Source organism: Rhinopithecus roxellana, chromosome 15 (assembly GCF_007565055.1).
Source record: "Rhinopithecus roxellana isolate Shanxi Qingling chromosome 15, ASM756505v1, whole genome shotgun sequence".
NCBI classification, from domain to species: Eukaryota; Metazoa; Chordata; class Mammalia; order Primates; family Cercopithecidae; genus Rhinopithecus; species Rhinopithecus roxellana.
Genome location: NC_044563.1, coordinates 55,448,979 through 55,476,618, shown reverse-complemented (window position 1 = coordinate 55,476,618; position 27,640 = coordinate 55,448,979). Strand labels below are relative to the sequence as shown.

The window sequence follows — 27,640 nt, the reverse complement described above, 5'->3', positions numbered from 1 at the left end:
GGTCTTGGACCAGAGAGAGAGCCCAATGACAGCCTCACCCTTCTCTACCCCCTGTGCCATTTCCCACTGCACATCCTGGGCTCCAGTTGTGGGGTGAGGATTAAGCTAACTGGAGTCTCCAGCGACATCCAGAGAGCACCTGATGCTTGTGCCAGGCTCTGTGCTGGAGGTGAGGGGTCATAGATAGATCAGAGCTTCTCTCTGCTCTTGGGCAGCTCCCAGCCTGGTGGGGAGAGATGTGTAACCTGCAATCAAGGCTGTGATGAAAGAAGCACCAGGACTGTGTCAGCATCAAAAAGAGCCCCTAATCCAGCCCAGGGGACTTGCTGGAGAAGAGGATACATGTGCTCTGTCTTGAAGGATGAGAGAACGAGTGGGCAGGGAACAGCAGGCGCAGAGCCACAGAGGCAGGGAACCCGTGTGTGTGAAATTGCACACAGCTGAGTGTGGATGGAGGGCCATGCAGGGAGTGGTGGGAGATGGGGTTGGAGAAGCTATGGTGGTGGTGGGGTGGTGGTGGCAGTGCCAGTGGACTTTATCCTGCAGGTGAGGGGAACCATGGTGGAAGGAGCAGGGACATGGGAAGGGTATATTCATGACTCTGAGGGCTCTCCCAGACCCATCCCAGGAAACATTTGGTTGTTTGCATGACCACAGAAGGTTTCTGTCCTGCCTCTTCCATCAGACTATCAGCATCACACATTCTCTCTCTCTCTCCCTTTTTTTTTTTTTGGAGACAGAATCTTACTCCGTTACCCAGGTTGGAGTGCAGTGGCACCATCTCGGCTCACTGCAACCTCCGCCTCCCGGATTCAACCGATTCTCATGCCTCAGCCTCCCGAGTAGCTGAGATTACAGGTGTGTGCCACCACACCCAGCTAATTTTTGTATTTTTAGTAGAGACAGGGTTTCTCCATGTTGGCCAGGCTGGTCTCAAACTCCCGACCTCCTGTGATCCCCATGCCTGGGCCTCCCAAAATGCTCAGACTACAGGCGTGAGCCACCATGTCCGGCCTGACTCTCTTATTTATAACATAATTAGGACCTTAAAATAATGTAAGGAAAGCCGGACGCGGTGGCTCAAGCCTGTAATCCCAGCACTTTGGGAGGCCGAGATGGGCGGATCACGAGGTCAGGAGATCGAGACCATCCTGGCTAACACGGTGAAACCTTGTCTCTACTAAAAATACAAAAAACTAGCCGGGCGAGGTGGCGGACACCTGTAGTCCCAGCTACTCGGGAGGCTGAGGCAGGAGAATGGCGTGAACCCGGGAGGCGGAGCTTGCAGTGAGCTGAGATCTGGCCACCACACTCCAGCCTGGGCGACAGAGCAAGACTCCGTCTCAAAATAATAATAATAATAATAATAATAATAATAATAATAATAATAATGTAAGGAAAAAGAAACATAGAATGTTTTTACCATAGAGTTTTAGAATCTCAGACATCCAGAAGCATGCCACTGGAGGCGTCCCAGCCAGTGCCCCAGGGAAGACTGGGAGATGGATGTGGCCCCTCACCCTGGAGGCCCCTAGCTCATACCTGAATGCAGGCCAGCCCTCATGCAAACAGGCACGTTGGGTGCATGCCTCATCCAGAAGTCACCCACAGAGCTGAGGATATCCAGGGCCATGTTGTTGATTTCAGCAACATGCTGACTCCCATTGTGCTGAGGCAGCCCCGACACCACCATGTAGGCATCCCCAGTGGTCTCCACCTAGAAACAGCAGCCTTCACACTCCAGCATGAGAACATATCCTCCCTGGCCCACCACACATCCTGCTACACATGGCTGCTTCTTGGGAGTCCCAACCCGCCCCATGGGTCTCTGGCCCACAATGCCATCTTTGCTAGGCCTCCAGTTCCAGGCACTTTAGCAACGATCGGATCTGTACATTTCAGATCCCCTTTGTCTGTATTCCAGGCGACAATGGCTCTTTTTTTGGTCTCTGGTCTCAGGCCCTGAGCTCCTTGGTGGCAGACCTGGGTACCCCATCTGTTCAAAGCCATAGTGGCAGATCAGGGATTAATTTGGAGAGGACTGTATATATTTAGAGGACGCTTCCCATTTTCCAAACCCTGCTGGCCTTCCAAAGGTGTACTAGAAAGAATGTAGGTTTTGGAGTGAGACAAATGTAGGTTCAAGCCCTGGCTCTGCCATTTACCTGGACAACTTCACCTGGGTGAGCCTCAGTTTCCTCTTATGTGGAATGAATGTTAGAGGTGAAGTATTTACAGAAGCAGGCATACCAATGCTGAATACACAGAGGCTGCTGTCGTCTTCTTCCTCATCATCACGGTTTTGGAATCTCCTAACTGGAAGGGGCTTTGCAGGTCACCCACCCAATTTCCCCCACCCCAGTGGCTGTTCTCACCTATTCACATCCCTTGATAGGAAAGTTTCTCCTTCTTCAGTAGCCACTTCTCTCTTTAGGCAACTCTGATTTTCTTCTTCCTTTCTTCCTTCCTTCCTTCCCTTTTTTCTCTCTCTCTCTTTCTTTCTTTCTTTCTTTCTTTCTTTCTTTCTTTCTTTCTTTCTTTCTTTCTTTCTCTCTTTCTTTTTCTTTCTTTCTTTTTCTCTCTTTCTCTTTCTTTCTTTCTTTCTTCCTTTCTGTCTTTCTCTCTTCTTTCTTTTCTTCTTTTTCTTCCTTTTCTTCTTTCTTTCTGTTCTTTCTTTCTTTCTTTCTTTCTTTCTTTCTTTCTTTCTTTCTTTCTTTCTTTCTTTCTTTCTTTCTTTCTTTCTTTTTTTACCAAGGTTGCTCAGGCTGAAGTGCAGTGGCACAATCTCAGCTCACTGCAACCTCCTCCTCCTGGATTCAAGTGATTCTCATGCCTCAGCCTCCAAAGTAGCTGGGACTACAGGCGTGAGCCACCGTGCCTGGCTAATTTTTGTATTTTTTGTATAGATGGGGTTTCACTATGTTGGCCAGGTTGGTCTCGAACTCCTGACCTCAGGTGATCTGCCTGACTCGGCCTCCCAAAGTCCTGGGATTACAGGTGTGAGCCACTGCCCCCGGCTGTAACTCTGATTTTCAAAACTTGAGTTGAGTTAAAACCTGCCTTTCACCGGTTGGTTCCAGCTCCACCCCCTGAACTGTACCTGTATACCTTTCCTAAGCACATTCTTCTGTTCCTAAGGCCCTGTTTCAGGTGCTCGGAATACAGATGTGAATGAAGCATAGCCTTCTCCCCTGCCACAGGCCAAGCCTGCCAGGGTGAAGACAGCAACTCTACCCTCTGAGTCTTTCCCGGCTCCTGCACTGTTCCTCCTACAGCAGGCACGTGTTGGCCTCACCAGTCCTGGGCAGCAGAGCCTCCCCTGCCAGGCACTTCTGCACTTAGTATCTGGTGCACAAGAATAGTGATGCACCACCGCCCATAGGGGGCGCTGTAATTCAAAAAATTTCTCACGCGACACACAAGTGTGGACTGTGCCCCACTACCAACGCCCACACAGCCCTGTGATCTCTCCCTCACCCTGGCTATCCTCCACCGCACTACCAAAAAGTGATCTGCCCTAATCACATCACATTCCGCTCTGATATGCACTTCAGTTTGCTCCCTATGGTCAGTGGCTTAAAATTCAGGCCCCCTGGCCTAACTATCAAGGGACCCCTTCATCTGCATGATTGCCTGACGTTTTCTAACAGTTGCTTCTGGTTCCCCATGCTTCAGCCAGACAGAAACCTTTTCTACCATTTCAAGAGACACCCAGTGTTTGCTCACCTTGAGGCCTGGAGCACCAGATCCCTCTGCCTGAAAAACTCTCCCCAGTCTCTATCTGCTGAAATCCCACCCCTCCATCAGTCCCACTCACATGTAATCTAGGGCACAGAATCTTACCAGTCCCCAGCAAGAAAGATGTCTCCCTCCTCTGGGCTGTGGCCTGCTCTCCCGCCCTGTGGCCTGCCTGCTGCTGTCCACCCAGCATTCATTGACTGGTGGTAAGAGTGGCAGGGGTGGTGGCAGGCTGCCCCAAGCTGTGCACCTTTCCACAAAAGAGATTTTCCACTCCACTCCCCAGGAGGGAAAATTATGAGAGACTCCTGGCTTTCCCTGCTCTCTCTTCTTCCTCACTGCAGGGGGAGGAATGCCTTACTTGATAGGCAAGACTGGAAAAAGGACTAAGTGCCTCTTAAACACTCATATAGTGCTTACTATGTGCCAGACACAGTCCCAAAGCCTTTGCAATTATGAACGCATTGGATGGTCACAAGAATTCTGGGATATGGGTACCATTACTAAGGCCATTTTGCAGGTGAAAACTGGGTCAGAGGCATTAAGTCCCTTGCCAAGGTCACTTGCAGCCAGTGCCTGGGTTTGAACTTGGTCAGTCCAGTTCCAGAGTCTGTGCACTATGCTGCCTCTTGCTGCACATAGCTTGGGCCCTTTCTCTCTCTCTTTGAGGAGGTTCTGCTCTCACCCTGCCTGCTGGGTGTGCAGCTGTGATACAGGGAGGGTGCACCAGCTCTGGGGACCCAGCCCTGCCTCAGATGTGTGACCCCACAGTCCAGACTAGGGGAGAGGAGTAGAAAGCCCCACGGTGGCCATACAACCAGACCACATTCTCTGATCTGCTAAAGCTGATCTCTAAGCTGCTGACCTGCCTGATGCCTGAGCTAGAGGGAACGCGCAGGGTGGTTAACATTCACTCCTTAACCCTAGAGACAGAAAGCTGACCAGGCACAGGCATGTTCTCCAGGGACTCGTAAAGGTGATGTACTCAAAGTTGCCTATCATAGTGGGCTCTCAGCTGAAAGTGAGGCAGTGGTTCCCTTCACAGATGGGAGAAACAGCCAGGAGAGAGGTGCAAGCAAAGGGTCCCTGCTATCAAACGCAGATGTGAATTCTAACCCCACCACTGACTTGCTGTGTGACCCTGAGTGAGTCATTTACCCTCCCTGTGCCTGCATCCTCATCTATACAGTAAGGATAGTCATCCATACCCCGACAGGCACTGAAAGGGTTAGATGAGATCAGTTGTGAAATTTCTCCAGCCAAGTGAGCCCTCTGTAGGCAATTAACTAATGCTGTCCCTTCCCTCTGTGCTTTCAGGGATGCCTCAGCATCTGGCATGTGGCAGGTGCCCAAGGGTAAGGTGATGACTAAATGAACAATGGCGCTTTCTCTCACATTCCTTAATCTGCAGAGCAATCCTATACCAGAGACACTTTCATCCCTGTTTTATAAATGGAGTACTGAGGCTCAGAGAGGTGACATGCCCAGGGTGGCTTGGCAGTAGGGCCAGGGCAAGACTTACGCCTGGCTGAGCCACAGGTGGGGCTGAGGCCTTGCCTCCGCGACAGCCCCCAGTGGCTCCGCTCTGGAGTCATGTCCATGAAAGTGCACACTCAGCGAGCACGGGAGGGAATCGCAGACCCCTGCGAAACCAGGAAATGATTGCCTGGCTGCCTCCCAACCCAGACCGGATTAAAGAGCAGTAATCAGATCCTGTTGGGGATGAAGGGGAAACCGAGGTGGATGACATGAGTGATGAGAGATGCTCGCACATCATGAAGAAGGGGCCTCCTCTTTCCCCACATCTGGAGGGTTGTGTGGGCCTTGTTTGATTTCATTTCATTCTGCCAGAAAGATGCAGACCTCCTGGCCAGAGTTCAGAGCAGATCAGAAGGGATGATTCAGAGCCAGGCGACACATGTGTGAGGAAAGATTAGCAGCGGAGGAAGAGATGAGGCCGGGGTGACTCAGGGCAGATCAAAGCTGTGGGGCTCAGCGAGATGAGATGAGGAATCTTTTCCTGGGGCTGTGGGGCCAGGGCGACTCTGGAGACAAGAGGGAAACTCAGGAACGCCTTGGAACCGCGGGCCAGGGCGGGGATCTAAGGTCCTGAATGGGGAACAGGAGGGAAGCTGCACCCTTGGGTGTTGGTGGCGCAGGTCCTGTGGGTGCGTGTCAGTCAGTATGGTGCAGTGGATGGAGCACCGTGGTGGATGCCGTAGGTTCCTGTTCTGGCTTTGCTGCTGGCCAGCTGTGTGACCTCAGGCGGGTCACTTCCCTCTCTGTGCCTCAGTGTCCTCCTCATTCTGTCAACACACATTTCCTGAGGATCTATGATGTGCTGGACACTGCCAGCCACTGGGGAGTGATTCAGGGTGGAACCATAAAGTGCAATGTTGGGGGAGTTATGCAAGCATCAAACAGGTGCCCCTGTGTCTGGGACAGGGGGAAGGCTAACCTGAGACCAGACACATGGCCAGAAGGGAGCTAGGTGAAGAGGAGGGAGGGCACTGCTCCAGGAGGAGAAACAGAGGTACCAAGGCCTGGGGGCTAGAGATAGCGAGGCATGTGTGAGGATCCAGAGGCCTGCAGAGGTGGAGACACAACTGGGGAGGTAGGTGGGGCAGCTCCTGGAGGGCTTGTGGACCACTATGAACCCGCAGCTTTATCCTGAGGATGTCTGTCTCATGGGGATGGTGAGCCTCCCTGACGAAGGGCCTTTGGACCAAATCTTGGCCTCAGATCCCACTGAGATTATGTTAACAAACAAGCCACTTAGCCTCTGTTGCCTCATTTTCCTCATATATAAATTAGCAGTACCAGTCCCTACTTCATAAATTGTTTTGCTGAATAAATGGGCTAATACATATAAAGCATTTAATACTAGCATCCAGTATACACTAAACACCCCATAAGTGTTGGCAATTATTGTTGTTGGGATACTATAAATAATGCTATCAGCAGATTGTCCGGCATCTCAGAGTTCATCGTGTCCTCGAAAAATTCCTCCCAAGGCATCCTTTTCAATCTGGCTCCAGCCCTCGGGGCCTGGCCCTCCCCTGTCCCTGCCTTTGTGGAGGGCTATAGCTGGACAGGCTGGTGAGTCACAAATTAGGGCTAAGGCCAATAGAGCCTTGGCGTGGTGTTTCCTGGGACCTCCCTCCATACCTTCCCCACCATGTCTGAAGCTGCCCCTAGACCCCCTGGATCAGAACAAGGGGCAGTGTTGGGGTTGGAAGGTTCCCATAGCACGGGTAGAATGGAGGAGGGGCGGGCAGGAGGTGACTCCCTCTCACACTCCGTGCTTGACATCCACTTGTGCATGGGGGACAGGATCCTCCCATCCTCTGTGAGCCCTCCCAGAACTGTGGTCACCATTCGTGTTCACAGTCAAAGAAACAGAGGCCCAGAGAGGGGAAGCTGTTAGCCCAAAGCCACACAGAAGCTGGTGGCCAGGCTGGGACTCAAACCCAGGACTGAGAGGTGCACAGGGAGGGGCCTGAAGGCCCTGCTGAGGCCTCTGTTGTCCTCTCCAGTGCCCCCAGCTCCCCACTCCTGGCCCATTCATGCCCAGTCATCCCAGCTTATTCAGCTTCCCCACACTCACCAGGCCCTCTGAAGCCTCAGGCTTTAGCACATTTTTCACCCATTGTCTGCCTGGGGCTGCCACTCCCAGATGGGACAATGCTGGGAAGGCAGCACCTCTTCCAGGAAGTCTTCCCTGCTCTTTACACATCTACCCCTAGCTGGGTTGGGGCCCTCTCAGCCTCCTCCGCCTCCCAGGATTATTACTTTCACTGCGGGTCATCATCTTTTACCTATAGGTCTGAGAGCTCCTTGAACATAGGAGTGGGAGCTGAGTCATCTGTCTGCTCATGCCCAGCACAGGGTCAGGCACAGAAATGCCTGCTGATAAGATTGTAAAGGGATGGATAGACAGACAATGGACAAGTAAGCACTGTGGTCCATTAAATGCAAAATGGCCCACATCCTTCACCCGCTCCATGTTCACCCCATTGCAACGAGACTCTGAAGCTTCTCCTTTGTTTCCTCAGCTCTTGAATCTGAACTAGTCTTTCATTTTGACCAAGAGAATACATCAGAAATTGTAATATGCCTGATCCCAGATTAGATCTCAAGAGCCTTGTGTACTTCTGTCCTCTCTCTCAGAACCCTGCCACATCATGTCAACAATCCCAGACTAGCCTGCTGGAGGATGATAGGCTGCGGAACAGAGCTGAGTTCTCTTGGCCAAGGCTCCAGAGACATGAGAGAACCCAACTGAGATCAGCAGAGCTGCCACCTCACCCATAGCTGACCACAGATGCGTGAGTGTGTCCAGAAGAACCTTCTGGTGGCCCCATAGCCTTGTGAACAATAGTAAATGCTTATCATTTTACCCTATTGAGTTTTGGGGGGTATTTATTACACAGCAATAGCTAGCTGATACAAACACATAAATAAATGAATGGAACTAAATGTACCATCAAGACACAGTAGTAAAGGGAGGAATGGAATGCCAGCCTCCTGGTATTCTCACCTTACACACGTCATGGCTGCCCAGAACAGCATCAAACAGCATGTAGGGATCGTTGAGCAAGCCCACCACCTCCATGGGTTCACTCAGGGCTGAGATGATGGTGAAACCTACAATATTACTGAAGTATATGGTAACCTGTTCCACAGTTACCCCTGTGGTTCCACAGTTACCCCCATTTTCAGAACTTCGGCCACAGACCTGAAGGGATGGGAGGGGCCAGACACATAAAGTATGAGGGCCTATTTTTGACAGTTTGGAGGCTAGGAAGGGATATTTGGGAGGAAACTGTGTTGAGCATCAGCACATCTGGTACAAGTCCGTTGGTGTGCTGACTGCCCTGGAGTGAATACTTGCCCTGTCTGGACATGACTTCCTGTGAAGTGATATTGGGGTGGGGGAAGCATTGTGCCTAGCTCCTTGCTCCCAAGGATGTGAGAGAGCAGAAATTCCACTCACGTGCCCAACAGAGTACCTGGCATATGGTGAGGGCTCTATAAAAATATGTTGTATGAACCATGTGCAGTGGCTCACGCCTATAATCCCAGCACTTTGGGAGGCTGAGGAAGGAGAATCACTTAAGGCCAGGAGTTTGAGGCCAGCCTGGGCAACATCGTGAGACCCTGTATCTAAAATAATAATAATAAACAAAACTAACTAAACTAACTAAACAAAGTAATGTGCTGCATAAGAAGAATGTTAGATAAATAAACATGGATGAGTGAATTGAATAAATTCATGGAATCCAGATCTGCTGAGCACCTACTATATTCCAGGCCCTGGGCTTAGAGCTGAGGCTAGAGGCACACTCAAGTCCAGGGGCCACTCACAGGGGAATCATCTGACAGAGCAGCCTTTCTGTCTTCTCTCTCTTCAGCTCCAGTTCCTCAGTCCGCTCCTGGATCAGGTCCTCCAGGTTCTGGGAATATTTCTCCAGCAACCGCAGCATGGAGTCAGCAAAACTGGTCTTCTTGCCTTGGTTGATGCTTTTGAACTGAAGATGGAACAAAAATGCCAAAATGACATGAAAGTCAGTACACCTGGTCCTCAGCTGGGAGTCTGGGGCCACGGAAATGCACCAAACAGAATCCCTGCTTGAAGGAGCTGCATTGTTGTGGGGAACAGATATGTAAATGACAGGGGGATGGTGGCTCTGACAAGGGAAAAGTGCAGTCAGCTTTCTGTCAGATTAATGGGTTAATTTTGTGTAGGGTGGGTAGGCAGCAAGAGGACTTCGCAAAGGAGCCTGTACCCAGCACAGCATTATGGTTAACAAACACAACCCTCTTGCACTGGGTCTCACAACAACACTGTGAGATTCTTTGTTCTTCTCAAAGATAGACAGACAGACAGATAGATAGATAGATAGATAGATAGATAGATAGATAGATAGATAATAGACAAACGGATGGAAGGACAGATGGACAGACAGATGGCTGGATGGATGGATGGACAGATGGATGGATGGATGGATGGAAGGGTAGGTGGATGGATGGGTGGATAGATAGAAAGAATATATGTAGATTATTTATATGTATAATCTATCTCTATTTCTACTTTGTTCCTCCAAAATTTTAAGGATGAAGAATAAAAGCAGTACCGCACAATGAAAGAATAAACATGTGCAGATATTAGGACCAAAGGAGAGTAAAGGCTTTTTTTTTTAAAAAAAAACAAGGTAAATCTAGGACTGAAATCTGTATGCAAAATCCATGCTAGAATTTGGTCACCATTTTGGATATGAACTTCCTAGCAACAAAACAAAGAGGGAAATATAGATTACACAATCCATGGGGTCCATAAGACAATGGAACATTAAACTAATTGCTCAAAAGAAATATAACTACTCCTAGTGCCAAGCAAAGAGAAGAGCCTCTTAGTTCTTTGTATGAGAACCCGTATGTGTGATCATAAACTGCATTTTCAACAACCTTACAGGAAATCTGGCAGCAGTTTTCCTAGGAAGACTTGCCAAAACCTTACCCAGTGTGGCTTGCACCTTCCCAGAGTGCAGTCAGTAGGAGAAGCAAATCAGTGATGGTCAAAGTGAAGGGGTTTATGCTTGTCAAAATCCAGCGTCTTGAACTTGTGAGTGTGTGTGTGTGTGTGCTCTGTGTGTGTGTGTTATGTGTGTGTAGGTATGCACATCCAACCTCCATTAATGCCACGTTTCTCAGCCAAATGTCTGCAAGGTAGGGAGTGGCAGCAGCCCTGAAGTGCACCTATTTTGTATTGACCAAGAAAAGCAGAGGCACAAGCTTTACGGGGTGGGCATGACAGCTGATGACCTTGAGACATCAACAAGGACCTGAAGCCAACTCCAAGGTCACCTCTGCGTGGAAGGTCATCATTTTATAAATGAAGAGACAAAGGATCTGAGAGGTGGAATAACTTGCCATGGAGCACACAGTGGTGGATCTGAGTTTCAAACTAAAGTCTTTTATATTAATTTTATCACCAGACCCCCAATGAATTATTTTATCATTTGGAATTATACATATTTCTTCTTCCTTTGCAATATTAATTTTCTTGTCTAATTGCATTGGCTACTACTCCTAGAACAATGTGAAATGAATATAAACCTAAGTTTTTTTTTTTTTTTTTACAGAGTTTCACTCTTGTTGCCCAGGCTGGAGTGCAATGGCGTGATCTCAGCTCACCACAACCTCTGCCTCCCGAAACCCAGGCCTTTTGGCTTTAATGTCAGTGTTCTTTCTCTTGTACCTTACTCACTCTCTTCTTCTCAAAGAACTACATTTTAAAAAAATTAGTTATCTCACTGGATGGTCACACCTATCTGGAGAGATAGTCCAGGGTTAGTTATCTTTCCCGGAAACATACAGGGAGGCTGAGGCCCAATAGGAACATTAACTTGTCCAAGGTCAGACAGTGGGTAAGTGGGATGATATCCATTGGATTCTCACATAGATGTGAATCCAGGCATCTGACCCCTCACCTCCCCACAGTATGATGCCATTTCCCCCTTCTTCAGGCTGAATTCATGTGTGCCCATCTCAGCCTTGTTTGCTGTTGGGCCTTGGGCAGGAATCTTGGGCAAGAATCCCACAATCGCCCCTCAGTCAGGGCAAGAGCCTTCCCCACCTCACTGGCCATGGCAACCTCTGATCCCCTGGAAAGATCCCAGGCTGGTGCTTTATAAACTGGTTGCTCATCCTAGTGCTGCTACCCACCATTATGGTGACTGCTTAGAGGTCATTTACTGTGAGCTCCAGATTTCTCATCTGTGGAAGGGGGCACCACCCCGATGCCAGAGCTAAGTGTGGAGGGGATGTGGGAAGAGAGGTGATGGGCAGGGCTTCTCAAAGAACACCTGCGTGCGTCTCCTTGGACTGCCTTGCTGCCTCTCTCCCTCTCGTCACCTGTCCTAACCCCTTTATTGCTCCCTAAACTGCTCCTTGGCAACTCTCCACCACGGCTGGGGAGTGGAGGATGGGGAGGGGAGGCACTGTCCCCTAGGGTCTGATGGGTTGGCCCCATGGACGCCATCAGCCAGCTTGGTCATGTTCACTCCACTGCTCACTCACACATTCCACTGCTGCCCTGCCAGTTTGCACACTTGCCTTGCCCCTCCCACTGAAATCCCCAAGGCAGTCCTGGGGGTGCCCCAAGGCCCCTCACATTTTCCCCTCACAGACTCAGGAAGTAGTACTGTCTCCACAGCCACAATGGCCTCTCTCCTCTGGTGCCAGGAGGCCTGGTACAAGGTGGGGTTGCTGGCGCAGCTCTGCAGACAGACAGACCTGGGTTGGACTCCAGCCCCACCTTTCACTCACTCAGTTACCTTGGGCAAGTCCCCCCGCCTCTCCAGGCCTCATTTCTCTCCCACGAAGCCAAGAAACTAAGACTGTTTCTTCAGAGGGCTGTGGTGAGGATGAAAGGAGGGAAGCATGGCCCTTAGCGTGGGGCTTGACACTCAGGAAGGCAGGGGATGAATGTCCCTGGAACCAGTGGTCCTGAGAAAGCTCTCCTTAAAGGGTGGACCTCAGGGGTGACAGCGCTGGGCAGTTGCCTCTTACTGCGTGACTTTCCAGGTCCCAGGGAAAGCACAGGGCTTGCAGTAGGCTAAGTGAGCTGAACAAATGGGCCATTTTCTGTGAGCACCCACTCCTCTGGGGAGCACTCACCTGGTTGTAGATCTGGTCCACGCTAGGTCTGTCCTCTGGAGCCTCCTCCCAGCACTGCTTCAGCACTCATGTGGCCTGTGATCAGGGGTCACCAGCGGCCAGCACAGAGGAGGGGGATATGCCACCCTCCTGATGATTTCTGCAACAAACACCATGTGGATGGGCCTGGGGTTCTGGGAAGGGTCATGAAAGGAGCCTCAGATCCTGAGAGTGTGGGCAGGGTAGGCTTACAGCAGTGCCAGGTTCTGGGCCTGCTGGATATTCCTCAGCTCCTGTGTCCAGGGTATGGCTGGCCAGTGGACGCGGCATTGCTGCTCTCCTGGGTCTACCCTGGGTGTGGCCAAGGAAAGGGTCTCAGACTGGGAGCCAGGAGAACTGCGAGCTGGTTTTGAACTCCGTATCTGCCATCACAATACTAGGGGATGGTGGAGAAGACAATGATCTTTCTGAGCCTCAGTCTCCCCACCTGTGAAATGAGCATATAAATTGCCTTCTTTTTTCTTTTCTGTTTTTTTTTTTGGTTTGTTTTTTGAGACAGAGTTTCGCTTTTGTTGCCCAGGCTAGAGTGCAATGGCGCGATCTTGGCTCACAGCAACCTCCGCCTCCCAGATTCAAGTGATTCTCCTGCCTCAGCCTCCAGGCGTGCGCCACCATGCCCGACTAATTTTGTATTTTTAGTAAAGATGGGGTTTCCCATGTTAGTCAGGCTGATCTTGAATAAACTGCCTTCCTGAGAAGAGTGCTGAGGTGGAAGATGATGGATGTTAGGTGCCCGGCATCTGGCAAACTCTCCCCCACACTCAGGCCCCACAACAACTGCCGCTACTCTGTTGCCAACGACGACCACCAATGATCTTGAAACCCCTGCCACTCAGACACTGGCGTGCCGGTTCCCGGCAGGTGTGAACAACACTGCCTGCTTATCATTATCATCATCATTATGATTCTGTACTCAAGAAAACCTGGCCACGCGTCATCCTGTCTCCACACCAGGCTAAGTCAGTGTTCTAGTTCTGCTGTGACTCTGAGCCTCAATTTCCCCACCTAACAACTGATGGAAATAACCCCTGCCTCGGGGGACTGCTGGAGAGCCATGGGGAGCCGAGTGATTCTAAAGTAGGCTGGGAGGAAGAGGGGCTGACACCGAGCTCAGGCTCTGGAGTCCACAGATCAGAGCGGGACTTTAGATGACTCATTTATGGTCCACACAAGGCGCATCACCTCTCTGAGCCTCAGCTTCCTCACCTGGAAGATGGGCACAACCACACTATGTACTTGCAAGGGTTGTCACAAGGCAGAGTAGGTTAATCTCCTCCAAGGATGGCCGGGATCCTCCTCTCGTGAGTGAGGGAGGTGGGAGCCTTTGGAGCCAGAGAGGAGAAATTTCTTTCTGGGTTTCAGTCCCCTTCCCATCCCTTTTTGGCCTTGTTGGGGATAGTGCAGGAGTCACCATCCCATTCTATAGACAGGGAAACTGAGGCTCCTGGGAGTGAAATCAGGTACCCACATAGGGCCAGTCAAAAGCAGACACTAGACCTGGGCCTGGTTTGCACCCAGCCTGCACGATCTCCTCTGCCCAGAGGTTCCCAGCCTACAGGCGTTAGACCCTGAGGGCCCCAGAGTGGGGGATCTGGGAAGTCATATGTGCTTACAAAGGACTGTGTGCTGATGGAACCAACCATACACCACATGCACACATGTACTGCTGTTTTTCAAAGGTATGCAGATGGCACTGTAATGAATAAAATACAAACCCATGTCAAAGTGTTGCTGATTTCACAGCAGATTTTATCATTGGGTATGTTCTCAGTTAGTGGATATTAGAAGTCAAATAGTAGCATGTGAGGCTCTAACCATTTTTGACATTAAAATGGAGTCTTCACATGTGAACATGCTGGGAACCCCTGCCCCAGGCCAGGCCAGGTCTCATGCTCCCCTCACTGCACCAGGCATACTGTCCACAGCCCAGGCATAGCCATGATTGACGGACCATGCTGAAGGCTGAGGGAGGAGTCTGAGCATCCAGCTCTGGCCGGACCTGGCTGGGCTCTAAGAGGGTGCCCCGCAGATGATTCCAAGAGATTTTAGAACACTGAGCTTGGACCAGGGATGTCCACCCAATCCCAGGTCCACAGCTTCCCCTCTGAGAAATCCCTTCCCCTCTCTGAGTCTCAGCCAACTCTAAAAAAGGGGCGATTAGCTACCTCCCAGGGTTGTCAAATGGTATCATGCACATGAAAGTGCCTTGGGAACTGCAAAGTGACCCCCCCCATCCACAGGATCCTAAAGAGATGTTAGAGTCAGGAGGGAACCTGGGACCCCCTTAGCATGCTCCTAACATCACCTCGCAGATATTTATTGAGCTCCCACTGCATGCCAGGCGCTTTGTTTACAGCATTTCACTGAATCCTCACAGTTGTTCTGGAAGACAGACATCATGGTTCCCATTTTACAGATGAGAAGACTGAGGCTTGGAGCCTAAAAGGGATTTACTCAAGGTCACAAGGCAAGTTGGTGTGGAGCTGGGCTTAGGTTGGTGTTCCCTGGAGCCTGTGGCTTGAGCCCTGTACTCCCTGAGGCCAAGGAAAGCACACAGCAGGAAGCAGTGGGCCCTAGGCTGACAGCCTCCTCACGGGTGGCCAGAGCATTCCAGGCCTGGGTCCCTGCACCCAAAGCTGGGTGGAGCGAGGCCTGGAGTGCCTTGCACTGGTGGCATGGCTTGCAGATCCCATCTGGCCAGCCCTTCCCTCCTCAGAGGCAGATGATGGGGAGGCAGCCGAGGAATGTTGAACAAATGGTCTGATAAAGCCCCCCTTCTTCCCACTCCTCCACCTCATAAATTTGGGCCTGGAATGCTCATTATTCATGGGGCAGTGCTGTGGTGGAGAAAGGCAGTGGGGCTAGGCCTCCTGTGAGTTAAAGATTATCCATTGGGGTAGGATCTGATGGTGGGCTCAGCTCTGTACTGGTCTGCACTGTGGGCCAAGGTACCCAGGTATCTGTGGAGTGCCAGGTCCCTGGGACTGGGAAGAGGCAGCAGGAGGATGACAGAAAGAGCAGTCTGGGGTCCAGGGAGCCTGGACAGAGAGCACAGAGGGGAGGAAACATTTCTGGAGTTGGGCCCTGGCACTGGGGCTGGAAGAGATAAAATGTGTACAGGCCAGGTGATGATGGGGAAGCAGCCAGTGGTTATCCTGGGGAGCCAGAAGTGTGAGGACAGAGATGCTCTGAAGGAGCCTGCCTGGGCAGGTAACGAAGCCCCCTGGTATTGAGCAGCCTGGCCACATTGGTCATGGGACTGGGGATCTGGCACATTTGTTATTGGATTCCCATTTATAGATGAGAATATTGAGGCTCAGAGAGGGTAAGCGGTTTGCGTAAGGTCACAGAGTAAGACAGTGACACAGCTGGAGTAGGGCTGAGCTCTGTGTAGCCTGTGCTGGGCATGGAGGGGAGGTGCAGTCGGGGCACGAGCACCTACAGGCATGGCGGTGACACTGGGGAGGAAGGCAGGGTGGAGATTTTCACCCAGAGCACAACGTCCTTAGCCCCTGGAGTGGGTCAGCTGCTATTCTGGCAGAGTTGCTGAAGGCAGCCCGGCTTAAGTCAAGTTCTCATGGTCTGACTTTAGGCGTGCGTGTCTATGTGGTTATTTTCAGGCCCAGATTTCCTGATTGCCATAGAGTTTCCCACTAGGCCGAGACTCTAGCCAAGGACAGCCAAGGAGGGGGAGGAGGGTGCCTACCTTCCACTGGGAATCCTGAGGAGCAGTAGGTTGGGCCCCGAGGCAGCACCTCCTGCAGGATGATGGCAGTGCTGAAGATGTCCCCTGTGAGGGTGCCCCACCCAGAGCACCCAGGCCCCGGCAGCAGCTCAGGAGCTGCCCATAGCAGCTCTACAATCATAGGGCAGGGCCACGCCACCATCACCTACTGACCATCCAAGCCGGGCCGGGCGCATCTATTCTCCCCAATTCACAGGTAAAGAGCCTACAGCTTGTTCAGAGAGGAGGAGCGATCAACTCAAGGTCACCAATGCCAGAGGACTGGAGATTGCCCTCTCCTCCGACCTTACAAACACCTAGTTAAACAGAGGCCCCAAAACCTACTGGCAGCCCCCTGCGCTGAGCTGACTTGGCCAGGGTTGGGGAGCCTGCTGAGTGTCCAGGGGCTCTGCATAACCATGGTCAGTGACCTTGAGCACAAAGCGTCTGTCCACCACACAGTTTTGGGACTTGAGGCAGCCAGGAGGGAAATGTCAGTGGTGCAGAAACCTCACGCCCTAAGATGGACATAATGCGGATCCATTGGATCTGTAACGAATGAGAGGAAACCTGGTTCTCTCGGAATTCCCAGAGGCCCCAGAAAGCCTTCCTGCCTCCCCATTTACCTGTGGCCATGCTGTTTGGACATCCCTGGGTTAAACAAAGCTGACAGAGCCCAGCTGTGGGAAATCTGAGCATCTCCTATCTCCCTGTCCTCCCCACTTCCCTGCAGTGCCAGGCCCAGGGAGGGATCTCGGGCAGATCAAATCCAGCAGCAGGGAGGCCTTGAAGGTCCAGTCTAGGTGCAGCTCCTCGTTCCTCATCAGGTTCTCCAGAACCAGAGCACTGACCCCAGGGGTCACGAAAAAGCCCAGTGGCGATGTTCTCACACTGCAGCTCCCACATCTGTCAGGGAAATGGGCACCTTAGCAGCCCCCAGGGGGCCTTCGAGGGCTGGACCAGGTGCATTCCACATCTAGGCCACCTGCACTTAGCACCAAACACAAGGCTAAGCATGGAGAGGCATCAGAAATGTTGAATGAATGGATAGATGGACAGACAGATGGATGAATGGGTGGGTGGTGAGGGATGGATGGAGGATGGATGGATGAATGTATGCATGGATAGATGGTGGTGGGTGGTGGATGGATAGATAGATGGATGGGTGGGTGGATTGGTGGGTGGGTAGCTGGTGGGTAGGCAGGTAGATGGGTGGGTGGGTGGTTGATGGGTGGATGGGTGGATGGGTGATGGGTGAATGGGTGGGTGAATGGGTACCTAGTGGGCTGCTGGGTAGATGGGTGGGTGGGTGGATGGATGAGTGAATGGGTGGGTGGCTGGGTGGATGGATGGGTTGGTGGGTGATTGGTCAGTGGGTGGATGGGTGGTTGGTGGGTGGGTGAGTGGTTGGGTAGGTGGATGGGTGGTTTGTGGATGGGTGGTTGCATGGTTGGTGAGTGGGTGGGTAGATGGATGGGTGGATGGGTGGGTGGATGAATGGGTGGATGGATGGATGGGTGAGTGGATGGGTGGCTGGTGAGTGGGTGGTGAATGGGTGAATGAGTCAATAGGTGGATGAATGGCAGATCACTTGAAGCCAGGAGTTCGAGACCAGCCTGGCCAACATGGTGAAACCCTGTCTCTACTAAAAATACAAAAATCAGCTGGGTGTGGTGGTGCACACCCGTAATCCCAGTTACTTAGGAGGCTGAGGTGGGAGGATTGCTTGAGACTGGGAGCTGGAGGTTGTAGTGAGCTGAGATCCAGCCACTGCACTCCAGCCTGGGCAAAAGAGCAAGATCTTGTCTCAAAAAAAAAAAAAAAAAAAAAAAAAAAAAAAAAATGTACTCACATACATTGCAAGATGCCCACTGGGAAATGCCTAACTTAACTTCCAGTGTCTTAATCCTTCTGAACTTTATTTCAGACTGTGGTGATATTGGAGATATGAATAAAATTCCCCATGTATCAAAAGCATACCACTTGCCAGGAAGAGTTCTAGGTTATTTCATGTATTCTCTGCAATCATAATCCCCCAGAAGGTGACTATCACTAGCTCCATTTTACAGGAAAGCTAAGAGTTCTGTGGAGGCAAGATTTCACCCGGATCTTCCTGACTCAAGTCTCATGCTCTTTCTCCGTCCCTCAGTGCCTCTCAGGATGGTGACGATCTTGGGGGTGAAAATGCTTATGTGGTTAGTGATGACAGGTGCTTAGGATCTCCCTGAGGGAGAGGACTTTGTCTCTCTTCTCCACTCTGTATCCCCAAAGCCCAGAACACTGCACATAAGTGCCTGGCACGTAAGTGATGCTCAGTAAACAGCGAATAAAAGAAATGATGGGTTGAGGGAGGGGGCTGCAGGATAAGGTCCCTTCATGATGAGTTACCGTGCGAGGGCATTGATGGAGGGCACTGTGCCCTGGTGGTTATGGGGACTGTGGGTTATGGGGTGGTGATGTGGCTTTAAGGATGCTGGCATGGGACAGTGACAACAATATTGAATTACTGTGATTGAGGCACTGGCAATGGGCAGGATCATGACGGCAAGAATAATTTCCTCTTTGAGACCAATCTGGACCAGTAAGGGTCTCCTGAGCAGCGTCGCTCCCCACCCACCCTCTGTGCCCTCTATAGCCCTGCTTTCCTCAGGAGGCTGAGGCAGCTCGGGCGCACTTCAGGGTCTCAGCCCACTTCACACTTCTTCAGCCACACCCAGTCTCCCTATTCAAGGAAGAGCAAGAGGTTAGCTGCTGCTGCTCCTCAGCTGTGGGACCTCAGGAAAACCCCTCTACCTCTCTCAGCTCAGTTTCTTCCCCATCAACGCATTCCTTCTGTGTGTTCTGAGCCAGGCACAGCCTGGTAAATGGAAACATTTGCTATAACCCAGGCAGAGCCGGGAGCCGGGCTTTGGCTGAAGGATTCCAGTTCCAGTCCTGACACCATCACTTTCCAGCTCTGTGACCTGGGGTGGGTGACTTCAGTTCTCTGAGCTGCAGGTTCCAAATCTGTAAAGTGAGGATGATAGCGCCCACCCACATCTCAGGGGCTTACTGAGATGGTGGGTGTCAAGCATGCTGGCCCCTGGTCTACAGATCAGCTTTGCCCTGCAGGCCTCAGGCCCTCATGACACCCCTAGCCCTGTGAACTGCTTGGGTGGGGAGCTCTGTGACCCAGGGATTCATGGGGAGGATAGAAGGGCCGATGGGAGAGGAGGGGTCTCAGGTGGGGGCTCTACCCTTGCCTTGGCCTGGCCCAAAGCTAGCTATAACCCTGGCCTTCTCTCTTCCATCACTGACGGGTTTTGCCTTCTCAGGCTCACCTACAGCCCGTCAGCCAACTCAGAGAAGCAGACAAAACACTCTTTGTCACCATTAAAGCCTCCTTCCAGCAGAAAAGGAAAAAAGATGGAATTCCCTCAGGGGACAGGTAGAAAAGAAAGAGCAAGCAGCTCATGTTGCTTCTGTAGAAACAACTAGCCTGGCTCATCTACCGTGAGAGTCTTGGTGTCGGTGAATCGTAGCATTCATGAATTGTTGAACTTCAGAATGACAGCACCTGAGAAATGGTGGCATCCCCAGCATCCTGAGATCTCGCTGAGCTCACCTTTAACTGCCCAGCCTCCCCGCCAGCTGGTGACCCCAGCTCTGCCTGAGACTATTCTGGGTTGGGTGCTGCCCCCACACATCAGGGCCTGGGAGACCCAGGATCTCACCTTACCTAAGCAGATAGGAGGGTGAACTAGGCTGGCCTTGGTCCCTAAGAGAGGCCCTGGGGTGAACCGCATCGGCAGCACCAAGGGCCAAGTGCCTGGGACCTGGTTGTTCCTTCAGGTCAGATCATGAACCATGCTGGGCCAGGAGTTGGGGCCCTACTTCCCACTCCTAGCCCTGCTGCCAATTTGCCAAGTGACCCAGGAAAGGTACTGCTCCTATCTGGGCCTCAGTTTCTCAGTCTGTAACAGAAGTAGGCCATACAGAGGCTCCCTCGGCTTCTCCCAAACTGACTGCCTAGGCCTGGGCATGGGGGTGGCAGAGGCCCTCGCTTGGTACAGGGCCACACTGGTGGGTTCCTGGGGGGCTGGCAGACTCTTTGCTGACCCCTGGGCCACTGATCTCAGGCTCCCACCATCTGCCACACTTCCCCGTTCATCATTCACATGCAGCCTCTGGAGGGGGCACGCATGATGAGGAACGCAGACTGGGCCTCTGTCTACTGTCCGCTCAACTCAGCCCCGGCCCTACCCACCCATCTGTTCAGGGGTGGATGGATGAAGGTGAGCTCCTGGGCTGTCAGCAGGATCTGGTGGGGGCCTGCACAAGCTGCAGCTGCTGGATGCCCAATCTGGAGGCGAGAGAGGGGGCAGGGCAGTGGGAGTGATGCCATCGCCCCTCCCAGCGTCAGTCTGGCCTCTGACTCAGAGCCATCACGTTTTCTCTCCCTGTTTCCATTTCTGTCTCCCTGTCAGTCCCAGCCAGGCCGGGAGGGCACTGAACATTGTCTCCACGCAGCCCCTCTGCCTCGGGCTCGGGTCTGAAACCCCTGGGCCTGATGCATCTGCTGGTCCCTGGTTGCACCGTTCCCAAGTTGCCAAGAGTCCTCATGCAGCAGCCAGAGAGGGCGGGGGGTGGAAGCCTGCCCACTTCCAGATATGCCTGAGACTCAGGGATGGTCTGGATTCAGGGACACAGAGGAATGTAGACCCCAGGGAGAATTGTTTTCAAAGCTGGAGGGCCCCTGGGAGTCATTCTGGCCAACCCCCTCACTGTACAGACGGGGAGCCTGAAGCTCAAGGTGTGGAGCACGTCCAGGGTCATGGGCTTCTTCCTCAAGTCTCAAACGGATCTTCTCAGGAGGCAGCCAGGGCCTTGACAAGTCCCATTTTACTTACAATAAGTTCAGACTCCTTGTGGCCCATAAAGCCTCACCTGCTCAGGCCCCAAGCTCATCTCAAATTCCTGTCTCATCGCCCATGACACCTCAGCCACTCCACACTCCCTCCTTCCTTTTCCTCCATCAACTGGAGCTCGCTCTGCCTCAGGCCCTTTGCACTTGCTGCTTCCCCTGACTGGTTGCTCTTCATCCAGATCCTCATCTAGCTGCTTCCTTACCATTTGGAGCTCAGCTCAAGTGCCACCCCTCAAGTGCGCTTCCCTGCCCATCTAGCTCTTGTTGGCCACTGCTCCATCCCGCTCCTCTATCACTGTATCCTGTTCTGTTTTCTCGGTGGCATTATCACTATGTGAATTTAGTTATCTGGTTATTTGGTTATTGCCTGCTGTCTCCCCCTAACAGAATAGAAACTCCTTAAAGGCCAGGTCTGTCTTGTTCGCCACTGTCTTCCTGACACCAGACGTAGTGGCACATGAGAGGGACTCAGTCCACATCCGCCAGATGGATGACTGCCTGGATGGCCACCATCAGCACCCACATCCCTGTCACCACCTCCAGGCACTACTGTCTTCTTAACACCAAGAAGCGGGCATCCCCAGGAGACCCAAGTTCACTGAGTCCTGTAAGCCAAGCCAGGCAAGCAGCTGTGTCCCCCACCACTAACACTTCAGATTCACAGCAATGACGAGAGGAAATCCTCCCCTCTCTCCCACTGGGAAAGTGTGCGCTCGCAACACTTTCCCCTTCTGATCGCTGTCATTTGCTAGAGAGATGCAGAGCCAGGAGAGGAGAAATGCAGGCAAAAGAAAGAGCAGCTGGGCCAGAAATGAGAATTTCAGGGACTGAGAGAGCTGGAGATAGATAAATAGAAGCAGAAGAGACACAGAGGAGCACTGGCAAGGCAGGCCAAAAAGGTGAGTGATATGGGGAAGAAGAGAGACAGACAGAGACGTGCGGGAGTCCCCCCTTATCTGCAATTCCCCTTTCCGTGGTTTCAGCTACCCACAGTCAATCAGGGTCTCAAAATACTAAGATATTTTGAAAGAGGCAGAAAGACCACATCCACTAACTTGTATTACAGTATATTGTTATAATTGTTCTATTTTATTATTTAGTTATTGTTGTTAATGTCTTACCATGCCTAATTTATAAATTAGACTTTATTATAGGTATGTGGGTATAGGAAACGCAGCATATATAGAGTTTGGTACCATCCACGGCATCAGGCATCCATTGGGGTCTGGGAACATGTTCCCATTGGATAAGGGGGACTACTGCAGACATACACATATACATACATAAGCCACCTCACGGTAAAAGCCATATACATATACAAGAAGGAGAAAGAGATTGACCATACCCAGGGACTAGGCAGAGAGATGCTTTGTCCAAAATAGGCCATGTGCCCATGGTGGAGATGGGCCTGAGCGCACGCACCCCTGCTCCTGGGCCCACACTCAAGGCATACGGGGGTCTGCACTTGGAGCATATCCACCTGCTCTGGTCCCAGGTGGGCAGCTGCCTCTCCATCGGGCCAGGCAGCAGCAAAGGCCTTGTCTATGGGGCCAGACTCTAGGCTGAAGGGTGAGCATTGCATCAAAGGCCTCCCGCAGGGGCCCACCAATGCTGAGAGACAGGTAGGAGTGGTTGCAGTCAGGCAGGGAGAAGACCAGCGTGTTGCAGGGCAGGAAGACCAATCTCCCATCCATCAGGCCCTCAGCCCAGGCACGGCTCAGCAGGATGGTCATCTCCAAGCCCGCTAGCACTGCCAAGTGCATCCAAGCACCACAACTGGGGACAGAGATGGCAGAGTCACCTTTGCAGGCCCAGTTCCACTGTGGTCTGCCCTGAAGCCCACAATTCTCTAGCCCTGGAGAGCTGCTCAGAACTCCTAGGCACCCGCTCTGCTGCCACCCCACCCCCACCCCCACTGGTCTAGCAAAGGTAGAATTTCCCTTTAATCTGCCCCATAACAATAACAGCCAAGGCCACCAAATCTGAGTTTGATCTGATGAAAAATATCCCTTTAATGGAGGATAGATTTGTATTAATATGGCCCTCCTGGCCTGTCTGCCCAATCATTTTGACCAACGTCCTGCCCTACCCAACCCCATTGGCCCTGACAATTGCTAATACGTACTGATGGTTTTTCTTTCTTTCTTTTTCTGAGACAGGGTCTTGCTGTGTTGCCCAGGCTGGAGTGCAGTGGTGCAATCATGTCTCACTGCAGCCTCACATTTCTGGGTTTAAGCAATCCTTCCACTTCAGCCTCCAAGAGAGCTGGGATTACAGGTATGAGCCGCCATACTCGGCTGTTGACAGCTTTCTCTGTGTTGTCCCAAAGAACCTGCTCAAACATTTTGTCATTCAGTGTTACAACAGCACTAAGAAGCATGCTGACCATTATCTCTGTTTTTCTAGAGGAGCAGTTGGGGAGTTGCCCAGGACTCATAACCACCACAGGGGTACAGCTAGAATTTGAACCCAGGCAGGTTGGCTCCCAGCTTATAATCCTTTTTTGTTCTTTTTTAAAGAATTATTTTAAATTGAGATACTCACATATCATAAAATTCATTCTTTTAAAAATGTACAATTAAGTGGTTTTAGTATATTCACCAAGTTATGTAACCATTAATATCGTTTACTTATAGAACACTTTTATCATCCCAAAAATAAATCCATTAGCAGTTGCTCCCCATTCCTCCCTTCCTCAACTCCAGTCAACCATGAATCTGCTTTTTGTCTCTGTGGATTTGCTTATTCTGGACATGTCATACAAATGCACATAATACATGGTACTTTGTGTGTGGCTTTTTTTTTTTTTTTTTTTGACAGGGTCTCACTCTGTTGTCCAGGCGGGAGTGCAGTGGCACAATCTCAGCTCACTGCAACCTCTGCCTCCTGGGTTCAAGAGATTCTCCTGCCTCAGCCTCCTGAGTAGCTGGGATTACAGGCGCCTGCCACCACACCTGGCTAATTTTTGTATTCCAGCTAATTTTTGTATTTTTAGTAGAGATGGAGTTTTACCACGTTGGTCAGACTGGTCTCGAACTCCTGACCTCGTGATCCACACCGCCTTCCCGGGCCTCCCAAAGTGCTGGGATTACAGGCGTGAGCCACTGTGCCTGGCTTGTGTCTGGCTTCCTTGACTTAGAATAATGCTTTCCAGGTTCGTCCTTATTGCAGCATACCTCAGTACTTCATTCCTTTTCGTGACTGTGTAATACTCACTGTATGATAGACCGCATTTTGCTTATCATCATCCACTTGTAATCTTAACCTTGGTCCTGGATGGCTCCTTAAGGTCTAAGTAGACACGGATACATTCATCTCTACCTTAGTAAGAGAAGCAGCCCCGAATAATAAAGCTGCCAATTTCACCCCCAGGCACCAGGACAGAAGGGAGCCCTTGCCAAGGTCGGGGTCCACAATGGACTTCCTTTGCGTCTTTTCCGTCTTCCCCACTTGGGTCCTGACCAGCATGGCAATGGCAGCCACAAAAGGGCCACCACTTGTTTGGGATGTGGCCTGGGTTCCCACTACACTCTCTTTCTGCAGAAAACCCAGGAAGGCTTGAGGGTCTCCTTGCTGGAGCCTGAAGACCCCTCATCACATGGACTTCAGAGCCTGGAGTCCTGGCTTCAGCTGAGCCTCTGGGGGCCCGTACTGTGGGGGCCACAAGTCCACCCCTCCATGTCTTAGATAGTGCTGGAGGTCCTCAAAGAGAGGCCCACCAGGACTGAGTGGAAACAGAAGCCAGGTCTTTGTGCCATCTGCTCTGCTGGGCCAACTTCCCAAAACGCCCTTTCTCTTAAGGGTTGGAAGCGCTGTTCTGTGTTTGGCCACGCGGGGGAGCTGCTCCACACAACTCGGAAGTAAGCCACCACACGGGAAACGCCAGCGCGGGCTGCAAGCTGTGCCGCTGTGTGAAGGCACGGTCCTGAGTCTGCAGTAGATCAGCCTCGTGCCATTAATGAAGAAACCATAGCACAGAGAGGTCTGGTGACTTGCCTGAGGTCACATGGGTGCGAGATGGGGTGGAGGGGGCGGCAGTGGGACTCCCCTCAATCTGACTCCAGAGAGTGTGCCCCTCACCCCTCTGCCTCCTGGCTCCTGAGAGCCAGCACTGTGGCTGGAGCTCAATCCCCTGCAGCAGGGGTGGAGAAGGAGTCTGAGGGTCTCCCCACCCACTGCTGCCAGGCTCTGGCCATGCAGAGCCAAACTGTTGATGTTCTCCCAGTCCTGCTGGCATGCTACCTCCACGCCTTTGCACTAGCTGGAGTGTGCTCTGCCTGGAATGCCTTTCCCTGTCACCTCCACTCCAAAATCAGTTTCTCATTGTCAGGCCCTGTCCAGTGTCACCTCTTCTGTGAAGCCCTCCACATCTCCAAGCAGATCCACAGCTCCAGCCTCTTGGCTCCCCTTTGCCCGGCATACACATACACACCTGTCTCCGACCACACTCAGGCTCCTCGTGGCTGGAGCCCAGCCGGATCCTCCCCGTGTCCCCAGAGCACAGCCAGGGTCAGGCAGACTGTGCCCCACAGTAAGAAATACATTTTACCCTGGTAGACTCATGAGGCTGAATGTGTAGAACTTGAGTACCCTGAAAGGACATCTCTCAGAACCACTTACCCTTGCTATCTGCAATGCAGTCTCATAGTTACTACTGTTCTTCCTATCTATTTTAGCTTATTCTGCTCAATTCTATTCTTCTCTTTTTCTATTCCACTCTCTTTCTTTTCTTTCCTTTTCTTTCTTCTTGAGATGGAGTTTCGCTCTTGTCGCCCAGGCTGGAGTGCAATGGTGCCATCTCAGCTTACTGCTATCTTCACCTCCCGGGTAAACAATTCTCCTGCCTCAGCCTCCTGAGTAGCTGAGACTACAGGCACACACTGCCACATCCAGAGGCCCTGAGAAGGACTTTTTACTCCCTTTTACAGAGGAGGAAACTGTGGCTCTGGGTGGGACAGTGACTTGTCCAAGGTCTCACCAAAACTTAGGACTGAACTTGAACCAGAGCTTGGCTTCCTGCCTCCTAGTCGAAGACAAAAATCACCTCTTTTTATTGACACCTGGAACATCAGAGCTGAAGGATCCTTGGAGATACAAACATCTAAATCAATTCATCTGTGTACAGACAGGGAGACAGGAACAGAAAGGAGTGTGGGTAGCCCTCAGTCCCATAAAGCTGCAGCAGGCTCCCCTGGCCTGAGGTCTTGCTGGCCATGCTCAGTATCCCGAGAACTCTGCAGTGGAGGGCCTGCAGGGGCTCACAGAGGGCTAAAGATCTTAGCAGGCCAGCACTGGGTCAAGGCAGGAGCTAGCTTTTAATCCCAGTTCTGTCGCTGATTTATGGGACAGAGTCTACAACCCTTTCTGTGCCTCAGTTTTCCCAGCTGTACAGGGAGAACTTGGCTTAGACATTTAGATTTCCAAAGATCATTCAGCTCTGATGTTCTACATGTTGACAAAAATCCAGAGACGGGTGGTTTTTGTCTCTAAAGCTGGCCACATCTCCTCTCCCAACCCTTCTCCCAAGAGTGTGTGAGCCTCTAGTGCCTCCACATCTGGGCACAATAGACTTATGTGCCATCCTCCTGGGGAGAGACCATTTGTATTTTTAGACTCAGGGAGATGGGCCCCAAAGATTGCCACAGACTGCTTGGCTCATAGAGCCAAGCTCCTGGAGTTAGTCAACTCCACAGCCCCGTAATCCCCAAAAGCTGAAGATACCTTTAGCTGCACTAACAGATACATGACCAAAATAGGGAAGGTTACAGGAACCTGGGGAAGGGGGATGGGGGATTCCTGTCATAGCCAGGGGAGGGGGATGGGGGATTCCTGTCATAGCCCCTGCAGCGAAGGGTCATCCTCCTGTCCCCCAACCTGGTGCCTCTTACCTTCTTCTAGAGCAAGCTCCCCACAGACCGACCTGCCATTCTGTGTTATTGGAGTCGACTCGTTGCCTTTTGGTAGGCCCTAAAGTTCCTGCAACAGGATCCCCAGATGTCAAGCTCTCAGAGTAGAGTCTGGCCTGAGGGGTTCCTTTCCCCCAATAGCTTGTACGATCACCACTCCTCTGCCTGTCCCTTTCTGACCCTGTTCCCTGGGAAGAGCCTCCTACATGGCTCATTCCCTACCTGTCCCTCTCAGGAGCCTGAAGAAGCCACTTGGAAAATTAGATCTGTTCAGACCCCAGTGCTCTGGGGAGCCACAAGCAGGAAGGAAGGAGGGAATAAAGTAAAGAGAGACACATAGAGGGGGATGGAGAAAGAGAGGGGAGGTCTTCAGCACTCCGGACAGCTCCAGACCTGGTTGGGGGTGGCTCCCAGGGGGAAGGATGGGCAAGCACTAAAGAAACCCTTATTTTATTTGAACCTCTGCCGTGTGCCAGTCCCTGTGCTAGGCACCATTCACACAACCCATGGAGACAGGTATTACTATTAGCCTCACCTTATAAAGTATGGCCCAGAGAAGTTAGGTGATTTGACCAAGGGCACAGAGCTGGTAAGTGGCAGGGCTGACTGTAGGTCTGGGCTTTGCTCATGGATACAATGTGTAAT

General features: G+C 51.7%; 1 pseudogene; it reads right to left on the bottom strand.

The window, feature by feature from the left end:
* The window catches only part of LOC104665194, a 67,820-nt pseudogene that overhangs the window by 15,159 nt on the left and 25,021 nt on the right, over positions 1-27,640 (bottom strand).